General features: G+C 37.7%; 1 long non-coding RNA gene across 1 annotated transcript in view; it reads left to right on the top strand.

Annotated features, from left to right (window-relative positions):
• Nucleotides 1-12,330, top strand: part of LOC138677301 (uncharacterized) — a 355,122-nt gene extending 342,792 nt beyond the window's left edge. Inside the window, exon 4 of the long non-coding RNA XR_011320875.1 lies at nucleotides 11,977-12,330. This is a non-coding gene — a long non-coding RNA (uncharacterized lncRNA). The remainder of the gene's footprint in view (nucleotides 1-11,976) is intronic.
• The last annotated feature ends 2,726 nt before the right edge of the window (nucleotides 12,331-15,056 follow it).

Raw genomic sequence — 15,056 nt, 5'->3', positions numbered from 1 at the left:
CAGTGCACTCCATGTCAGATTCAACTTGTAATGGGCATGGACTGTTAACTGCTTCACTTTCTAAGCCAGGGACGGTATGTGTAAAGAGCTCCATGGAGTAACCCGTTGTGTCGCCTGCTGCATTCTTCTCTGTTGTTGTTTTTGCTGAAGAGGACAAGGAAGCGACTTGTCCCTGACCGTGAACATCCACTAACGACGCGCTGCTTTGACATTTACCAGTTTCACGAGAGGAGGCAAAAGAGCTAGAGGCTGAGTCAGCAAGATAAGCCAAAACTTGCTCTTGCTGCTTCGGCTTTAAAAGCGGTTTTCCTACTCCCAGAAAAGGGAGCGTTCGAGGCCTTGTGTAGCCAGACGACGAACCTGGCTCCACAGCTCCAGACTTAGGTGCAATATTTTTTTTCCCACGACCAGCTGATGCTCCACCACTACCACTACCCTCATTACCACCTGACAATGAACGCCCCCGGCCACGACCTCTTCCACCAGACTTCCTCATTGTTTTAAAAACGTAAACAAACTAACGGTATTTGTTGCTGTCACACAACTTACACGGTGAGCTATAACTTCAGTATGATTTAGCTACCCCTTTACAGGTGAGTGAGACCACAACGAAAATCAGGCACAATGTTACACACTCTGTTGTTGGTGGCAACAAATGAGAGAGATGCCACACACGCAGGACTGTCACTGAAGCACAAATGTAAATATTAATCTCCCACTGATTTGATTTTTTTTTTTTTCAGGGAGACTTTAGGAAAAAAAAATAATAGAATAAAATGATTTTTTCAGGAAGAATTTAGAAACCAAATAAAATAAAATGATTTTTTCAGGGAGAATTTAGAAAACAAATAAAACAAAAAAGGCTTTCTATGGCCCACTGAGTGAGAGATGACGCACACAGGAGTCAGGAGTGGCACACAAGCCCAGAGGCCAATATTTATCTCCCACTGATTGATGTAGTGATTTTTTCAGGTAGATTTTGGAACCCAAATCAAGCTAAAAAAATAATAGGCTCTCTATGGCCCACAATTGGAGAGAGAGAGAGAGAGAGATGGCACACCCAGGAGTCAAGACTGGCACATAAGCAGAAAGGGCAATATTAATCTCCCACTGATTTGTTTTTTTTTTTTTTTTTTCAGGGAGACTTTAGGAAAAAAAATAATAGAATAAAATGATTTTTTCAGGAAGAATTTAGAAACCAAATAAAATAAAATGATTTTTTCAGGGAGAATTTAGAAAACAAATAAAACAAAAAAAGGCTTTCTATGGCCCACTGAGTGAGAGATGACGCACACAGGAGTCAGGAGTGGCACACAAGCCCAGAGGCCAATATTTATCTCCCACTGATTGATGTAGTGATTTTTTCAGGTAGATTTTGGAACCCAAATCAAGCTAAAAAAATAATAGGCTTTCTATGGCCCACAATTGGAGAGAGAGAGAGAGAGATGGCACACCCAGGAGTCAAGACTGGCACACAAGCAGAAAGGGCAATATTAATCTCCCACTGATTTGTTTTTTTTTGTTTTTTCAGGGAGACTTTAGAAAAAAAAATAATAGAATAAAATGATTTTTTCAGGAAGAATTTAGAAACCAAATAAAATAAAATGATTTTTTCAGGGAGAATTTAGAAAACAAATAAAACAAAAAAAGGCTTTCTATGGCCCACTGAGTGAGAGATGACGCACACAGGAGTCAGGAGTGGCACACAAGCCCAGAGGCCAATATTTATCTCCCACTGATTGATGTAGTGATTTTTTCAGGTAGATTTTGGAACCCAAATCAAGCTAAAAAAATAATAGGCTTTCTATGGCCCACAATTGGAGAGAGAGAGAGCGATGGCACACCCAGGAGTCAAGACTGGCACACAAGCAGAAAGGGCAATATTAATCTCCCACTGATTTGTTTCTTTTTTTTTTCAGGGAGACTTTAGAAAAAAAAAATAATAGAATAAAATGATTTTTTCAGGAAGAATTTAGAAACCAAATAAAATAAAAAAAATTTTTCAGGGAGAATTTAGAAAACAAATAAAACAAAAAAAGGCTTTCTATGGCCCACTGAGTGAGAGATGACGCACACAGGAGTCAGGAGTGGCACACAAGCCCAGAGGCCAATATTTATCTCCCACTGATTGATGTAGTGATTTTTTCAGGTAGATTTTGGAACCCAAATCAAGCTAAAAAAATAATAGGCTTTCTATGGCCCACAATTGGAGAGAGAGAGAGAGATGACACACCCAGGAGTCAAGACTGGCACACAAGCAGAAAGGGCAATATTAATCTCCCACTGATTTGTTTTTTTTTTTTTTTTCAGGGAGACTTTAGGAAAAAAAAATAATAGAATAAAATGATTTTTTCAGGAAGAATTTAGAAACCAAATAAAATAAAATGATTTTTTCAGGGAGAATTTAGAAAACAAATAAAACAAAAAAAGGCTTTCTATGGCCCACTGAGTGAGAGATGACGCACACAGGAGTCAGGAGTGGCACACAAGCCCAGAGGTCAATATTTATCTCCCACTGATTGATTTATTGATTTTTTCAGGTAGAATTTAGAACCCAAATCAACCAAAAACATAAATAGGCTTTCTATGGCCCACTATTTGTGAGAGAGATGGCACGCTCAGGACTGGCACACAAGCCCAGAGGCCAATATTAATCTCCCACTTTTTATTTTTTTTCAGGGAAAATTTATAAACCCAATAAAAAAAATAAATAAATAGGCTTTCTATGGCCCACTATCTGAGAGAGAGAGATGGCACGCTTAGGACTGGCACACAAGCCCGAAGGCCAATATTAATCTCCCTTTTTTTTTTCAGGGAGAATTTATAAAACTAAAAGAAAATAAATAAATAGGCTTTCTATGGCCCACTATTTGTGAGAGAGATGGCACGCTCAGGACTGGCACACAAGCCCAGAGGCCAATATTAATCTCCCACTTTTTTTTTTTTGTTCCAGGGAAAATTTATAAACCCAATAAAAAAAATAATAAATAGGCTTTCTATGGCCCACTATCTGAGAGAGAGAGATGGCACGCTTAGGACTGGCACACAAGCCCAAAGGCCAATATTAATCTCCCACTGATTGATTTATTGATTTTTTCAGGTTGAATTTAGAACCCAAATAAAGCAAAAAAAAAAAAAATGGGCTTTCTATGGCCCACTGAGTGAGTGATGATGCACACAGGAGTCAGGAGTGGCACACAAGCCCTGAGGCCAATATTTTTCTCCCACTGATTGATGTAGTGATTTTTTCAGGTAGATTTTAGAACCAAAATCAAGCAAAAAAATAAATAGGCTTTCTATGGCCCACTGAGTGAGAGATGGCACACACAGGGATGGCACTCTAGCAGAAATGTCAATCTTAATCTCCCACAAAAAAAAAAAAACAAAAAAAACAGGGAGTGTCCAACAATTACTATCTCCCTGCAGTAATCTCAGCCAGGTATGGCAGGCAGCAATAAGGAGTGGACTGATGCACAAATTAAATAAAAAGTGTGGACAAACAAAAAAGATAGCTGTGCAGAAAGGAAGGAACAAGAGGATTTCTGCTTTGAAAAAAGCAGTTGGTTTGCACAGCGGCGTACACACAGCAATGCAGCTATCAGGGAGCCTTCTAGGGCAGCCCAATGAGCTACAGCGCTGAGGGGGAAAAAAAAAAAAATGTAGCTTCCACTGTCCCTGCACACCGAAGGTGGTGTTGGGCAGTGGAAATCGCTACAGCACAAGCGGTTTGGTGGTTAATGTACCCTGCCTAACGCTATCCCTGCTTCTGACGCAGCGGCAGCAACCTCTCCCTAAGCTCAGATCAGCAGCAGTAACATGGCGGTCGGCGGGAACGCCCCTTTATAGCCCCTGTGACGCCACAGACAGCAAGCCAATCACTGCAATGCCCTTCTCTAAGATGGTGGGGACCAGGACCTATGTCATCACGCTGCCCACACTCTGCGTTTACCTTCATTGGCTGAGAAATGGCGCTTTTCACGTCATTGAAACGCGACTTTGGCACGAAAGTCGCGTACCGCATGGCCGACCCCGCACAGGGGTCGGATCGGGTTTCATGAAACCCGACTTTGCCAAAAGTCGGCGACTTTTGAAAATGAACGACCCGTTTCGCTCAACCCTAGAGGATAGGTGTGATTGAAGCATGTTTAAAGCTTGAGGGGAAAACCCAGTTGTTAGTGATAGGTTGAAGAGATGGGTTTACGTTGGGATGAAGACTGTGATCTAGATTCTATGCTTCTATTAGTCTACCAGTCTTTTTCAACATGCATAGTACTGCTGAAAATGAGAGAACCCACTTAAAGGGGTTCTCCAGGTCTAATCATTGATTAGCTATACACTGGGTAGTTTGACAAAATGAGATTGGTGGGATTCGACACCAGCAAACCCACCTATCAGATTAAAACTGCTCTAGCAGCAACTGGAAAAGGTGGAACATCTTCAGTCCCATATATTGCATAGTAGACAAGGACTGAGCTTGATCTCCCATTGAAGTGAACGGACTGCAATATCCAACGATGTATAGGGTTGTTGTATATAGCCCGTGCATCACTCTGGCTAGCTGCACCCTGCGTCTGTGTACCTAACCAACAGTATACACCTGGATATTTTTCCAGACATATACTGTAACAATGCCATAGCCAACCATTCACCAGATGCTTGCTAAAAGTGTGTTCTTTCAGCCACTGTCAAGCCGGCATTCACTTATGTAATTGTATAGGAAAGCCCAGCAGATTGCATTTTCCTATATAGGGGCACAATGGAAAGAGATGTACAGTGACGAGCAGAAGGGTAGCAATGGTTTGAACTTTTGACTTCCAGCCTCCATATCTCACCACCCACTACAGCTTTGAACATTAGACTGCCAGTCATCTTGGCTCTCTCATACATAAATGTGACATGCAACTATTTAGCATATAATTAGTTATGCAGATTGTTTGTCACTTCGACCCACAGAGATGGAGCACTTTTTACACCTCTTAAGCATTCGGGTATATATGATAAGTGTAACGATTGTCATGCCTGGATGGATATCACAAATGGATGGATGGATGGATGGATATCACAAATGGATATAATCAGTTCATCATCAAGGCTTTCGTAGTTTTCCATCACCCTCTGCACTAGCCTTGCCCTCTTCTTCTTTAGCAGCCATTATGGCCTCATTGGTGCTGACATGCTGATCATCTATCTCTCTCGGATTTCCAGCCCATCTGGTTGCTTACCTCCTTATGCCCCCTTTGTTAGAGCTCACCATACTGTATGATGCAGCTACTCTGTTCTACATGTTTTATTATTGAAGTAGTCTTCTGCTATTACAGCTATTTAGACTATTTGCCATGTTGTGTAGTTAGTTGCCTGTCTCTTACCATACATAATGCTACGTAGTATAGATACAGTGGGGCAAAAAAGTATTTAGTCAGTCAGCAATAGTGCAAGTTCCACCACTTAAAAAGATGAGAGGCGGCTGTAATTTACATCATAGGTAGACCTCAACTATGGGAGACAAACTGAGAAAAAAAAATCCAGAAAATCATATTGTCTGTTTTTTTTAACAATTTATTTGCATATTATGGTGGAAAATAAGTATTTGGTCAGAAACAAACAATCCAGATTTCTGGCTCTCACAGACCTGTAACTTCTTCTTTAAGAGTCTCCTCTTTCCTCCACTCATTACCTGTAGTAATGGCTCCTGTTTAAACTTGTTATCAGTATAAAAAGACACCTATGCACACCCTCAAACAGTCTGACTCCAAACTCTACTATGGTGAAGGCCAAAGAGCTGTCAAAGGACACCAGAAACAAAATTGTAGCCCTGCACCAGGCTGGGAAGACTGAATCTGCAATAGCCAACCAGCTTGGAGTGAAGAAATCAACAGTGGGAGCAATAATTAGAAAATGGAAGACATACAAGACCACTGATAATCTCCCTCGATCTGGGGCTCCACGCAAAATCCCACCTCGTGGGGTCAGAATGATCACAATAACGGTGAGCAAAAATCCCAGAACCACGCAGGGGGACCTAGTGAATGAACTGCAGAGAGCTGGGACCAATGTAACAAGGCCTACCATAAGTAACACACTACGCCACCATGGACTCAGATCCTGCAGTGCCAGACCTGTCCCACTGCTTAAGCCAGTACATGTCCGGGCCCGTCTGAAGTTTGCTAGAGAGCATTTGGATGATCCAGAGGAGTTTTGGGAGAATGTCCTATGGTCTGATGAAACCAAACTGGAACTGTTTGGTAGAAACACAACTTGTCGTGTTTGGAGGAAAAAGAATACTGAGTTGCATCCATCAAACACCATACCTACTGTAAAGCATGGTGGTGGAAACATCATGCTTTGGGGCTGTTTCTCTGCAAAGGGGCCAGGACGACTGATCCGGGTACATGAAAGAATGAATGGGGCCATGTATCATGAGATTTTGAGTGCAAACCTCCTTCCATCAGCAAGGGCATTGAAGATGAAATGTGGCTGGGTCTTTCAACATGACAATGATCCAAAGCACACCGCCAGGGCAACGAAGGAGTGGCTTCGTAAGAAGCATTTCAAGGTCCTGGAGTGGCCTAGCCAGTCTCCAGATCTCAACCCTATAGAAAACCTTTGGAGGGAGTTGAAAGTCCGTGTTGTCAAGCGAAAAGCCAAAAACATCACTGCTCTAGAGGAGATCTGCATGGAGGAATGGGCCAACATACCAACAACAGTGTGTGGCAACCTTGTGAAGACTTACAGAAAACGTTTGACCTCTGTCATTGCCAACAAAGGATATATTACAAAGTATTGAGATGAAATTTTGTTTCTGACCAAATACTTATTTTCCACCATAATATGCAAATAAATTGTTAAAAAAACAGACAATGTGATTTTCTGGATTTTTTTTTCTCAGTTTGTCTCCCATAGTTGAGGTCTACCTATGATGTAAATTACAGATGCCTCTCATCTTTTTAAGTGGTGGAACTTGCACTATTGCTGACTGACTAAATACTTTTTTGCCTCACTGTATGTTGTATGCCTTGTCCTGAGAACTTTCATTTTTCTTGTAGTTTTTCACTGATCCTATGAATAAAAGTTGTCAAGGACCCCCTGCGTCTACCTCAATGCATCGATAGTAAAGAGTTTAGCTATCTCTCAACTCAGAGTGAGGGTGCCAGAACAATGATTGCAAAATAACTGAAGGATAGGAGGAAGATCTTCTCAGATCATCAGGGATCTAACACTGGCCGTACATCTTCATCATCAGAGGAAGTACTGAGAATAATCAACAGAAGAACATCACCTACTTGGTGTGGACCAAGAATCCGTGATCCCTAACGAAGCGAAGTCTGTCATCGTTGATGATGAAGAAGTTTAATCTGCCGTTGTTGGTGAAGTCCCTGTAAAGTAAAACAAAATGGAACAATGTACTTTCTTCTTAGATAGATAGATAAATGATAAGGAAGGACTAAGCCAAGAACGGAAAAACATGGTGGCAAATCTCTTCCATAAAGTGTAGAAAATCCAGTGGCCTACATGGAATCCCACCAGAAATGCTCCACATTTCCGGCGCTGAGCCCACATCTTTTCCGGCACAGGTCAGTTCATTTTACCGCGTACCACTGCCGTTAACATGTTAAATGATGCTGTCAATCTCTGACAGCAGCATTTAACATGCTCACGCCAGAAGCGCGTCTCAAATCCCACCCATCAGCGCCAATGTCACATAACCGTGGGTCGCCGATAGGTTGGCATGAAAACCAGGGTTTTGCCGGAGACCTTTGCAGTCGTCAAAGCCGGATAGCTATGAGCGCCGCCCAACGGTCAGTGCTCATAGCAAGTGAAGCTGAAGCTCTGTGTAGCACAAGCGATTAAATGATCCCATGGAGACCATCAAAGCTAGCAAAAAAGTAAAAAAAATTAAAAGGTTTTAAAAATATAAACAAATTTAAAAAATCTAAATGTTTAAATCACCCCTCTTTAGCCCCATTTAAACTAAAACAATAAAAAAAAATTCACATATTTGGTATCGCCGCATGCAGAATCACCCGATCTATCAATATATAAGAAGAATTAATCTGATTGATAAGCGGCATAATGAGAAAAATGTCAAAACGCCAGAATTACGTTTTTTTGGTAAGTGTAACATTACATTAAAATGCAATAACAGGAGATCAACACATTGAATCTATCCCAAAATGGTATCCATAAAAACATCAGCTCGGTGCGCAAAAAATAAGCCCTCAACAAGTCCTATATAACAAAAATGGAGACGCTACGGGTCTCGGAAATTTATGCAGTTTTTGTTTTTTTAAAAACAAACTTTGGATTTATTTTCACCACTTAAATAAAAAAGAACCTAGGCATGTTTGGTGTCTATGAACTAGTAATGGCCTGGAGAATCTTAATGGCTGGTCAAAGAGAAAAACTGACCAGCAGCACATCCCAACTAGTGTGAACAGGGGCCAGCTAACATAACATTTCTAAGAAAATACAAAGCTGCACTCTGGATTGTTTAAAATAGTAGATCTAGAAATTTGGAACTGCGTTACTGCCATCGAAAATTGGTTAAGTGCTATATCATGTACATATGGAATTTTGGAAAATTGGAAATGCAATATTGCTAAGACTCCTCTCTGGCCTTTGTTCACACTAGTTTTGATGTTCTGGTCAGTTTTTCTGTTTGTAGTAATTTCATGTTACCTGTGCACTCCCACATCCAATCTAGCTGCTTCCTTCCTGCCTCCGATAGTGTATCAGGGCAGGGACCCAACTATTGGGAGCGCATTGGACTCATACACATTGGCTCATCTATGTGCTAAGTACCTTCTCTTTACTGTAAATTTTCCTTTCACAATATTGTATTTCCAATATAAAATATAATAAATTTAAAATAGCCAATACATTTCGTTCAACTTCACAATTGTGTTCCACTTTTTTGATTTTTCACCAAAAATTTACATTTGGTATCTTTATGTTTGAAGCCTGATATGTGGGAAAAGGGTGAAAAGTTCCAGAGGGGCGAATACTTTCACAAGGCACTGTGTATAATAGTTAGATAAATAGATAATAGATAGATAGATAGATAGATAGATAGATAGATAGATAGATAGATAGATAATAGATAGATAGATAGATAGATAATAGATAGATAGATAGATAATAGATAGATAATAGATAGATAGATAGATAGATAGATAGATAGATAGATAGATAGATAGATAGATAGATAGATAGATAATAGATAGATAGATAGATAGATAATAGATAGATAATAGATAGATAGATAGATAGATAGATAGATAGATAGATAGATAGATAATAGATAGAGAGATAGATAGATAATAGATAGATAGATGATAGATAGATAGATAATAGATAGATAGATAATAGATAGATAGATAATAGATAGATAGATAGATAGATAGATAGATAGATAGATAGATAGATGATAGATAGATAATAGATAGATAGATAGATAGATAGATAGATAGATGATAGATAGATAATAGATAGATAGATAGATAGATAGATAGATAGATAGATAGATAGATAGATAGATAGATAATAGATAGATAGATAATAGATAGATAGATAATAGATAGATAATAGATAGATAGATAATATATAGATAGATAATAGATAGATAATAGATAGATAGATAATAGATAGATAGATGATAGATAGATAATAGATAGATAATAGATAGATAGATAGATAGATAGATAGATAGATAGATAGATAGATAATAGATAGATAATAGATAGATAGATAATAGATTGATAGATAATGGATAGATAGATGATAGATAGATAGATAATAGCTAGATAATAGATAGATAGATAGATAGATAGATAGATAGATAATAGATAGATAATAGATAGATAGATAATAGATAGATAGATAGATAATAGATAGATAGATAATAGATAGATAGATAATAGATGGATAGATAGATAGATAGATAATAGATAGATAATAGATAGATAGATAATAGATAGTTAATAGATAGATAGATAATAGATAGATAGATAATAGATAGATAGATAATAGATAGATAGATAATAGATAGATAGATGATAGATAGATAATAGATAGATAATAGATAGATAGATAGATGATAGATAGATAGATAGATAGATAATAGATAGATAGATAATATATAGATAGATAATAGATAGATAGATAGATGATAGATAGATAGATAATAGATAGATAGATAGATGATAGATAGATAGATAGATAGATGATAGATAGATGATAGATAGATAGATAATAGATAGATAGATATATAATAGATAGATAGAAAATAGATAGATAATAGATAGATAGATAGATAGATAATAGATAATAGATAGATAGATAGATAGATAGATAGATAGATAGATAGATAATAGATATATAGATAGATAGATGATAGATGATAGATAGATAATAGATAGATAGATAATAGATGGATAGATAGATAGATAGATAATAGATAGATAATAGATAGATAGATAATAGATAGATAATAGATAGATAGATAATAGATAGATAGATAATAGATAGATAATAGATAGATAGATAATAGATAGATAGATAATAGATAGATAGATAGATGATAGATAGATAATAGATAGATAATAGATAGATAGATAGATGATAGATAGATAGATAGATAATAGATAGATAGATAATATATAGATAGATAATAGATAGATAGATAGATAGATAGATGATAGATAGATAGATAATAGATAGATAGATGATAGATAGATAGATAGATAGATAGATAGATAGATAGATGATAGATAGATGATAGATAGATAGATAATAGATAGATAGATATATAATAGATAGATAGAAAATAGATAGATAATAGATAGATAGATAGATAGATAATAGATAATAGATAGATAGATAGATAGATAGATAGATAATAGATATATAGATAGATAGATGATAGATGATAGATAGATAATAGATAGATGATAGATAGATAGATAGATAATAGATAGATAGATAGATAGATGATAGATAGATGATAGATAATAGATAGATAGATGATAGATAGATAGATAGATAGATAGATAATAGATAGATAGATAGATAGATAGATAGATAGATAATAGATAGATAGATAGATAGATAATAGATAGATGATAGATAGATAGATAGATAGATAGATAGATAGATAGATAGATAGATAGATAGATAGATAGATAATAGATAGATAATAGATAGATAGATAGATAGATAGATAGATGATAGATAGATAATAGATAGATAGATAGATAGATAGATAGATAATAGATAGATAGATAGATAGATAATAGATAGATAGATGATAGATAGATAGATAGATAGATAGATAGATAGATAGATAGATAGATAGATAGATAATAGATAGATAATAGATAGATAGATAGATAGATAGATAGATAGATAATAGATAATAGATAGATAGACTGACTTGCTTTGGCAAGACTGATGTGTCTTTGGTCCTGCCAATAAAGCTTCTTTGATTCTTGAATCTAGATAGATAGATGATAGATAATGGATTTGGCTTGACAAAGATTACACTATGTGGAGACACAATGTTGCATTTGCACACACGGATTAATTAAAAGTTTATCCTCACTTTTTATGATTTGAATTTGTTTGCAAGTTACCTTTTTCATTTTTTTGGTTGATAGATTAGATAGATGATAGATATGAGATAGACAAATAGATACATAGAAAAATAAATTAACATATATGCAATATATTGATTGAAATATAAGTAAAGCGAGAAAACCGACACTCCAAATAAGATATGAGATGCGTCAGTTTCTCGCGTCTTTTTTTTGTGCTTCTTCCAAATTTATCTTTGCACTGCCTTTCCTGAAAGCTAGTTTATATCTTTGTGTCTGTTATTTAAAAAAGTTGGATATTCTCGCTATTTATCAGATAATAGATATTTACATATATTGGATTGCTAGATACTTATACTATTGATTATTAGTGGGACTCTTTTCTCAGCAGGATATGAGGCAATAGAGATGCTGCTGTTCCTTGGCCACGTGGATCAAGTTGCTGCCGCCGACACATACAGTGGTGAACAGAGGAGTGAGGAAAGAGGCCAACGGGGGTGACAATTACCCTGGAGAGGGATGTTTTTTACTTTGATAAACTTAATACATTTGTGTGATTTTTTTTCATGTTTTCCCCCTTTGTGCTTTTAATCATAAACTCAGCACCGCCTAAAATTCCAATTCTGATTTTTTTGGCAAACGCTACTTGTTTCTTGGAAATCTGTGTTTATCGCCATAACCTGTGGGGTAATACATTGTGGACAGCACAACATTTAAAGGGAACCTGTCACCTGAATTTGGCGGGACCAGTTTTGGGTCATATGGGCGGAGTTTTCAGGTGTTTTATTCACCCTTTCCTTACCCGCTGGCTGCATGCTGGCCGAAATATTGGATTGAAGTTCATTCTCTGTCCTCCGTAGTACACGCCTGCGCAAAGCAAGATTACCTTGCGCAGGCATGTACTACGGAGGACAGAGAATGAACTTCAATCCAATATTGCGGCCAGCGGGTAAGGAAAGGGTGAATCAAACACCTGAAAACTCCGCCCATATGACCCAAAACTGGCCCCGCCAAATTCAGGTGACAGGTTCCCTTTAACTAATACAAATCCACATTCACCAAAAATATAGAAACAGCCGGCCTTTTGCTGAATTGTAAGGCCATGTGCACACGTTCAGGTTTTTTCGCGTTTTATTCGCGATAAAAATGCATTTTGCCACGTAATATGCAGGAAAGCAGAAACAAAATCCAAGTGAGGTGACATTGTGGAAAAAAAATGCAATTTCTAATCTGAGTGCAATTTGAAATTTCAGATTTCATTTTTAACATTTGTATGATCATTTCATTTTTCCTGGACAATCATCTTAAAGTGGCCGTACACATCAGATAACAATTGTCTGAAGCCTTGAAATAACCCCAGAGTGATTAGCTATCATACGAGTCTACTGATGTCAGAAAACATCTTTGTACGGTCCCTCAACAGACGGTGTTACCTTCATCCATCAGTCCATATAACATTGTGGCTGACCGGTGTGCGAGTAATAATTTGAGCTGCCTTCACGCTGACGTTATCATGAACTTTGTTAAAAGTTTACTACATGTTTCCCCATATTGTAATACGCACATTTTTAGAGATAAACTATCTTTATGGGCCTGACTCCTTACAATGCAATAAAATCAAATATTTCTTCCTTGGACTTTGTCATGTGATCTAATATACACTGATCAGCCGTAACCTTAAAAACCTCTTGCCTAATATTGCGTTGTTCTTCCCAAGTCCCGGATGAGAGCTGTTATCCACTGAGGTTTAGACTTTAGACACTTTATTTACACTGACACGAAAAATTTAGTGTCGATCCTTTAAATCCTGTAGATTTTAAGGGGAGCATATCGATCAGACCGGATCAGCGAGTCTGGAAACAAGTCATCATCACCGTTCTCATGATGCGCGTAGCCCAACATTGGTTTTAAAGCACGTCTCCAATAAAACTGGTATTTTAACTCCATGAAAATCCAGATCTTTTTCTTTTCACGATCGTCACCTTTTGTCATGTTCCTCAGACAATTCCTGAACAACCGTTATTCTGCCGAAAAAAGATGCCGCCATTTGGAATACAGCTGCCATGAAGTGAGAATCTGTGGAATGATTTGGTCGTTGGTACATCCACATTAAAGGTTTCCCAGTAGAGCGTTGTCCCATCACACTGCTTGTCTTCTTATCGTAGTTCATCCTGTTGCTATCTCTTATCTAGGTAGATGACGCATCCAGCCCCTCAAGTGATATAAAGCCAGATACATCAGAACAGGCCATCCCTTTTGGTTTTCATTGTGGCCCAGCTTTGGTACTTAGTATTGACCCTTTAGGCATTGGACAGGGGTCATCACGAGCCCTCTGACAAGTCCGTGGCTTCAAAATGCTTTAATGTTCAGCCACCTTTCTAATATTTCCTGTAATCTCCCTGTGTTTGTATTGGTTCCTCCGGGTTCTCCGGCTTCCACCCAAACTCTGAAGACATACTGATAGGGAATGTAGATCGTGAACCCTACTGGGGACAGTAATGAATATGTCTGTACAGGGCTGTGGACTACGATGGTGCTATATCAAGGAGTAAAATAAATCAAAACCCTCAGTGAGAAGCTCATATGACTTCTGCACCTCATAGGAAATAGTTTTCAGTGAGTACAGAGATTCTGAGGAGTTCTAGACAGTACGTTACCTGTGTTTGGGGCAGACGTCATCTTATAATTAATTTTTTATTACATCTGAATGAATTCTGTAATGTGCTTTATAAAATGAGTAACTAAAGAAGCAGCGCTTTCCCCGGTGACTTATCTTCAATCTGGGTGCAAGCAGCAAAATGTCCAGAGGTACACTTAGAATCCAAAAAATAAAGAGTCAGCGCTCCAGCTTCATCCAAGGAGGTTTTATTCACCAGACAAGGAACATTTCAGCCACCACGGTCTTGGTAAAGCATTAAACCTTTGCTAAAAAATGACCATAGACAGCAAGATATTTTTTCAGAGATTTGCCTTTTTTTCAGACCCAACTGGCTATCCTTCTCTTCCCACCTTTCTGACATAGACAGCAAGAACATTTTCAGCAATTTGTGCTTCGATAGTTGTGACCACATTGGCTATCCTTCACTTTCCATCTTTCATTATTTCAATGGTTGTCCATCTATGGACCGCAAGTGTCAGGAACTAACCACTGAATTTTGGGACCACTTCACAAGTCCTTGGGTTTTGGAGGTTCTCTGATTTAGTCCTAATATTGTTTTGTCAAATTTATCCAGACTCAGATAGAAAATACCTCTATATACCTATGCATAAGATCTGAGGCCTACAGGGGTACAGGACACGACTTCAGCACTTCTACGGCAAACTTATTTTGGCATAGTCATGATACAGCTGTGTGTAAATAACCTCATGATTCAGGGTGGATCCCCAATAATCACTAGAACCAAGGTCTACTGTTCTAATTGAGCCACAGTCCTTCTCTTGCTTTGCTTTAATTTCCTGTCTATGGGA

This window comes from Ranitomeya imitator, chromosome 4 (genome assembly GCF_032444005.1).
Source record: "Ranitomeya imitator isolate aRanImi1 chromosome 4, aRanImi1.pri, whole genome shotgun sequence".
Classification (NCBI taxonomy): domain Eukaryota; kingdom Metazoa; phylum Chordata; class Amphibia; order Anura; family Dendrobatidae; genus Ranitomeya; species Ranitomeya imitator.
The sequence above is the reverse complement of the archived record's forward strand: the minus strand, read 5'-3'. Positions and strand labels throughout refer to the sequence as shown.